This window comes from Diabrotica virgifera, chromosome 7, assembly GCF_917563875.1.
Source record: "Diabrotica virgifera virgifera chromosome 7, PGI_DIABVI_V3a".
Classification (NCBI taxonomy): Eukaryota; Metazoa; Arthropoda; class Insecta; order Coleoptera; family Chrysomelidae; genus Diabrotica; species Diabrotica virgifera.
In genome coordinates this window covers 208,045,330-208,052,790 of record NC_065449.1, presented here as the reverse complement: position 1 = coordinate 208,052,790, position 7,461 = coordinate 208,045,330, and the positions used below count along the sequence as shown (strand labels likewise).

The following is a 7,461-nucleotide window of genomic DNA, read 5'->3' as shown; positions in this document are numbered from 1 at the left end:
TATCTAGGACAAATCACTAGGATAAAGAAAATCAGACCGAAGATATAAAGAGAAGAATAAGACTGGCCTGGGCATGATTCGAAAAACTGTCTTATATTCTAAAGAACAGAAAATACACGCAATACCTAAAACAAGACCTCAGACATGGACGTTTACAAAAGAAAATATGGAAAAAATAGCAAAGACAGGAAGATCCATGGAAAGACAAATGCTGAACATTAAACTATCAGACAGGAAAAGAAACGAATGGGTCCGTAACAAAACAAAAGTGAAAGATGTCTCAACCCAAGTAGCAAAGCTCAAATGGAAGTTCGCCGGACACACACTGCGGCAGAAGTGTGGAACCACAAACGAGAAAGGGGAAGGCCACAGATGCGATGGTCAGATGACCTGAAGAAACACACTGGGTCAAAATGGATGCAAATTGTCCAAGATAGAGAGGCATGGAAGAAGGAAGAGGAGTCCTATATCCAAGGATAGATGTTTAGGGCTGATTAGATAGATAGATAGACAATGATTAAGACATTGTCACAAAACAATTGTGACCAATTGGATAGCAAAGGCGCAGAACAGAAGAAGATGGAAATATCTGAAAGAGGCCTACGTTCAACAATGGACAAATCAGGGCTGATTAATGAATGATGATGATGAAGACATTGTAGAATCGTAGAAATATGACATTAAGCAAATCATTGACAGAGGAAGAGCAACACAAGGCTAATTCAGCAATTTTGTTGGTTAATTTTTATCTGAACTGCGTAACCTAGATGCCTGTACTTCAATTGTTTGGTTCTCTTTATTAGCTTTGATTATTTGACCCAGGTATATATATTCGTCAACAACCTCAATATTGACATTATTTAAATTTTTATTTATATTTAGGGCCGGTTGTTCGAACGCTAATCAACAATGATCACTATCAAATAGTTAATTACTGTCACAACTGTCAATGTCAACTTTGATTGGGTTGCTGAAAACATAATTATTGATTACAATTTATGATATTAGTTAATCAATTATGTTAATAATTGATATGTTAATTGATTAACTAATCTCATAATTATAATCAATTATGTTTTCAGCAACCCAACCAAAGTTGACCTTGCAGTTGTGACAGTAATTAAATATTTGATAGTGATCAGTGTTGATTAGCGTTCGAACAACCGGCCCTTATTCTGTCATTTGTATTTGTCACAGTGTTGCCAACCGCATTTCTCTAGATTATCCGATGATCGCTCTAAAAAGATCCGATTTGTCACGAAAAGATACGCTCATAGGCGTAACCAGGGGGGAGGGTTGGGAAGTTTTTTTTGCCTATTCTCAAACTAATGTTAGTAATATCTATAAGTTTAAAGAAAAAAACCATATATTTTTAATTAACACAAACAAATTTTTATAATGTAATTTGGAAAAAACTGAATAACTAAATATAACAGAAATTGTCTCTTCTTATAAAATATATAAAAATATATTTATATTATATAAAAAATGTATACCTGATATCGTGAAAATAAATACATCTACAATAACATCTCCATAAATACATCTCTCTGGGATTAATTATCACCACCCATACAAAAAACAAATGGTTGAATGGCATTTTTCTTTGTTTTCAAAAATCTAATATGATCTTCGACTTCTTGCTGGGTCTTCCCGATGTAAGAATAATTACTGGAAATCTCTGATGGTATATTTTATTAGTTCGTATAAAATTACGATGTAGAACCCAAAGAATAACTGCATGTTAGCCATCTACAATTTATATTAATAATTATTATAAAAAAAATAAATCTAAATAGTGAACATAGTTGTATTTTTGGGTATCACTTTTTTTATATAAAATATTTACAAATGTTTTAATTTATCCTGAAAAAAATTGCTAGATGTTGAGATGTTTATTTTTACTTTGATAGATACTACCGACTGCAAGGGTTAATAATATTTTTCAATTATTTACGGTTTAATCACCTAAAGATTTAATTTACTAATCTTTAATAAGATTATACCATTTAGAAATATTTTCAAATGGTTCATATTTTCTTTTACCTATGTGTCGAATTAGCTTTTGAAAAAATTTACAGAGAACAAAAATTAATTAATACTAAATATGCCGGATTGAATAATGAAATAGGTACTTACATTCCGTAATGTCTTCATGGGTATCTTTTAGTATCTTTGAGTATCTTTTCAAATAAAAATTTATTTGTTTTATTCTTGATATGACTTTCACACCGAAGAAAGGAGATAATTCTTTCGAAATTATTGCTGTCCCATCCATCAATAAGTCCATTTCCATTTCCAAATGCCACTCTAAAGTCCATATCAATCTGCAAAAGTGGAAATAGAAGTACAACTTATTTTTGTAGAAATCCAACAAAATAATTTATAAATATGTAGTTAAAAATATATGTAAATACACACCTTAGAAAAATCAACCAAATCACTAGTGCCAAACACCGCTCCTCGAGTCTGCAGGGTGACTGTCTGAGTGTCTGCTAGGAGGTTGCAACTGTTGTCACGTGATTTTTTTACACCAATAAAAACACTTATAGAGTTTTAAGAAATATATCGGTTTATGTACAAAATCATTGCTACAATGAATTGATTATTGATTCATGTATATTACATTAATACAATGATTGCGTTACATCAAAACAATGTATCAAGTTATTAATCAAAGTCGAAAACATTGATTTGATGTTACGAAAACATTGATTCAATAAGCGAGTTCGTAATTTAAAGAACACTGTACATTAGTGCAACGTTTTATATTCATTAATTTAACCGCATAATCCTGATGTATAATTTCATATATACAATGAACAAATTATTAGTATTATGAAAAAAGTCATTGGATAGATAAAAAGATTCATTGGAATAATGATTCTATTCATTATTTTTTAATGAATAGAATTACATTGTAATAATGAATGTGGTCGTTACTTAATGACTACATATTTATAGTATTAACGAAATTTTCATTGAATCAATGTAAAAAAAGTCAATGATTGGCGTTCATTGGTACTATGTACAATATTTTTTTCAGTGTAGGAAAACATTCCACTTTGCGGTTCAGAGAACCCGTATGAAACGAGTCTGTGTACTCTATACAGAGTATGGCATTAGTAAAATAAGAAAATCTACGGTTTCGTTTTGATTAAAATCTGTCTTCCTTCATACCCCGATATTACTATTTCTAGGTCTACCTGTTGTCAAGGAGGCTCTGATGAAGACAGATTTTTACCATCACGACCGTAGATTCTCGATATAAATTAAAACAATTTATATAGCAGTATGGTTACAACGCCCTCTTACGGCGAATAAGCGAAATCAATTTCTTCTCGATTCAAGTTCATGGTTATACCTGCGTAAACAGAGAACTTGAATCGAGTCGAAATTCATTTCGCTTATTCCCCGTTAGAGGACGTTCTAACCATACTGCTATATAAATTGTTTTAATTTATATCGAGAATCTACGGTCGTGATGGTAAAAATCTGTCTTCCTCAGAGCCTTCTTGACAACAGGTAGACCTAGAAATAGTACTATCGGGGATGGAGGAAGACAGATTTTAATCAAAACGAAACCGTAGATTTTCTTATTTTGAATATATTTTAGCTTCATTTTTCAATGTTACCATTTATCCATTATAAAAAAGTATTTCACAAACCAAAAATTATTTCAGCAGACGTTTACTTCATAAAATAAAATAAAACTAAATCGTGCAGTACCAAAAAGGGCCGCTTAACAAGACCATCCGACCAAATCCGCCAGCCTGACTGTCAATTACTCATTTTTGTCGTGTGACAAGCCTCATCATGTTCCAAGTTAAACAGTCAGACTCAACGTTGTCATGTCAGCCCCAAGTGTCAGGTGGTTTTGTCAGGGCATGTGTAGACGTTATTAGTGATATTTTTTATCAGTAGTATCAATATCTGTCTCTTTCATGTTTCTGCTTTCGGTAATTACTTTTTACAAAACTATCTGTAATAAATATTTTCAAAACGAATCATGTCTTAATGATAAATACGGTTGGATAACTCTACATTGTATATTACAAAATATAGTTGTTGTCTCGTTGTGTTGTATACAGTACATAATAGGTAATATGCTTTAAAATTAATTTAAAATTGGTTATAAATTCCTTATAATCTTATCAGTAGATGTAAAATTAATAACAATCCCATACAAAAGGCGCCACCATTATTTGTTCCCACAAAGATAAAGGACGGATACTAACGATCGGAAACATCAAGAACCCGACCAGCCAACCGGTCGCTTATCAATTACCTTCCCAAATGTTTTCTACATGTGTCACGAACACCATTAGATTATTATCCGAATGTAAGTTGGTCGCAGGACCACGCGGTTTTTTAATGGACCGCCTTCGACAGACCAACGCAACGTCATCTGCCGATAACATCCATGTCTACACGAGTTCTTTGGTTTGCGCGGCACGTTGGCCACCCAAAGAAACATAAAAAACAGTTCTTGTCGTGTCTTCGAATGACTACATTCTCATTCACATTATTTTAAGGAGCCCAAGGGTATAAAATTTGAGAAAATGATAGGATCATTATGTAATTGTATCATTAGGATTTTATTATTAGAAAAGGGTGAAAATTGGGATCAAGGAATAGTTACAATAATCGTACGGTATTTAAATTATAATACAACTTCTTCCCATGTAGATCAACTAAACACGATATAGTAACGTGGAACAAAGTATAGAAACTAATAATATAGTTTAAAGGCAACAAAAAAAAATTCAAAAAAAAACACTTATTAAAATAATCATTATAGAAGTTCTCAAGGACTTCAGACCCTGGAAAATAGGTACTGTAATATTTTATTCTATGAATTTACAATTGGAAGGAGCGCTGTAAGGACCGGAAAGAATGGAGGAAAATTGTAGACAGGGCCAAGTCACACACGCTGCTATAATAATAAAAGACAACAGCGGATTGATTCTCCGCAATAAATGAATCAAAAAGCCCAAAAGGGCGGCAAACACTCCGCCAGGAGTGAATAAGCCATGATGATGATGATGAATATTTTATTCTGCGTTTAAATTTTTCAAAAATATTAATTAGTTTTCTCATGATTCGAAAAAAATAATACGATAATAGACACACGAAAACACGAAAACTTCCTTCCAGTAGGGACTACACTTGGAAACGAAATGAAATTATTCGGAACTTCGGCAGAGGTAACAGCATTGTTTAACAAAGAACGATAAGGAAAAGCCGTTACATTTCAAATGGTCAAGTAAAACATTTATTGTTTCAACAACTTCGTTTATTGTTACCATGAACACATTGATTGTGGTTATTAAACGCAGTAGTAAATTGATTAATGCATTCGTTGTCACAACAATCAGTTTACATCTATGGAATAATCAAATATTACTCTATATTAACAACATTTGTACATTGTTTTAATGAAATCTGTAAGGTCTCATGATAAACCAAGGTAATTGCTTATCATCTACGAAATCAAGAAAGTGCTTTGCTGCCAGGATTACCATTATTTATTAAATATACGAAACTAACTTATTGGCTGAATAAATTGAGTGTTATTGATTAATGTATTCTAGTTATTTTCACAATTATTATTCAATCATTGTGACAATAACCAAATACATTGATCAATGTCTAAAAGTTCGTTGAAACAAAAAATTAAATTGTTGTTACAACGAAATACTATTCAATAATCACTGTTAATCAATATTACGAACTAAATTTTTTTGAGTGTAGCTGAAATAAATTGATATTCAAGTCCAAATGCTTACTGCTGGTAAGCATATACTTGACATTGTTTTAAGTTTCATATAAAGTATACCAACGGTGTATATCCACAAAACACAAATAATTACCATTACCGACCATGAAAGATGAAACCCAACAGATCAGTCAATGGGCCGTGATAGTCGTGACGTCAAATCAATGTTGGCTATTCTGGAATGGTTTCCAAACAAAACAAAAATCTGTCAAAAATTCACACGTGGTGTTTATTTTCGTTTTTATAATTGGAATATATTGCTTGTGGATGTTTAATTTTTACAAAATGGTAATGTGCTGGGTACCTGCGATTGTAATCAATGCTCATAGCATATTTCCTACCATATTTCCAAATAGGACAAGTTAAGAACCTAAAGAAACGCAGTAAGTGCTATGTAGTGTGTAAATCCTTGATTTTGCGTAGGGACATTTATAAAATTAAAAGCAATATGATTGATATGACTAACAAGGATTGTGTCTTAAGAAAAAACGTGCAGATGATTGTTAAAACAAAATAAAATTAAAAATGATTACACAAATCACTTGTATAATCAATTGACAGACGTCAAAAGTTGCTTTGCTTGGAAACTTTTTTGACATTTTGACGTCACACTGTCATGGTCCATTGTTAACTTGAAAGGATAAATGAACCCAACACGGACAAAGAGTGAATTTAGGTGGTAATGAGCTGGTCGTAACATGAGAACAATACCAAGACCAAGACCTTGTTATTCATTCTAGGGAGATTCATTGGGGTGGACACGAATATGAATTACTGAAAGATAAAGGTTGAGCGCTAATAAATCTTAACCACAAATTATCTCGCTCAAATCGTCAGATTCTTGAAATATACAGTGTTTTTCAAGTACTTAACTTACCTTATCTTAATCTGAGGCTCGAATTTTTCTAAGGATATATTTTTTGTACGGATTGCCCCCAACGCACGCCCCTGTATTAATAGTCCACATATGGTAGGGGCGTAAGGGTACATTTACAGGGTACAAGGTTTCACCATTAAGTGTTTTTGAAAAAGTAGTTAGTATTTTTGTAAAATTCAAACGCAGATTAAAAGATTACATTATTACCGAGGGTCGAAAGTCCCTGAAAACCTCTATAATGTTTATTTTAATAGTTATAAAACTGAAAAAAGACAAAATTGGGTGTGTTTTTTAATTTCAAATATCTCATTTAAAAGAACCTTTTTGTTTATTCTAAGGGACTTTGGACCCTCGGTAACAATGTAATAGTAGGGGAGGAAAGTATGCTAAATTTAGTCGATCTAAGTTGTCTTACTGTCTTACTGTACTCACTGTACTTGTCCTAAAACCAAAAAAGAACTTAAGTAAAGATTTCCATTTAAGTGGGGACTTTTTTTTTTTAATTGAATTTTCCATTTCCAACAATCGTTTTTTTCGATTATAGCACCATCTATCCATAATTCAAAAAACTAGCTCGAATAAAAGTTGCTTATTTTGATGCAAGGAATCCAAATCTGCAATAAAAAATGGTGGCTCCTATTTAAGATTTTAAAGTAACCCCCCACCCCAACACCAGAACTCCGTGGGGCATCATGTATAGTGTTATTCGATAGATTTTTCAAAAATATAGAATGCGTGTATTTTGCAGTTTTTCGATCTGATGTTTATTTCGCGAAATATCGAGGGATTTCTATTTAAATTTTTA

General features: G+C 32.2%; 1 long non-coding RNA gene across 1 annotated transcript; it reads right to left on the bottom strand.

Moving 5' to 3' along the window:
* Positions 1-1,502: 1,502 nt before the first annotated feature.
* LOC126887931 (uncharacterized) lies at positions 1,503-2,509 on the bottom strand. Its single transcript, XR_007699298.1, has 3 exons — positions 2,422-2,509; positions 2,140-2,327; positions 1,503-1,752 (listed from the first exon to the last, which is right to left on the bottom strand). It is a non-coding gene; the product is annotated as an uncharacterized LOC126887931 (long non-coding RNA).
* Positions 2,510-7,461: the final 4,952 nt, after the last annotated feature.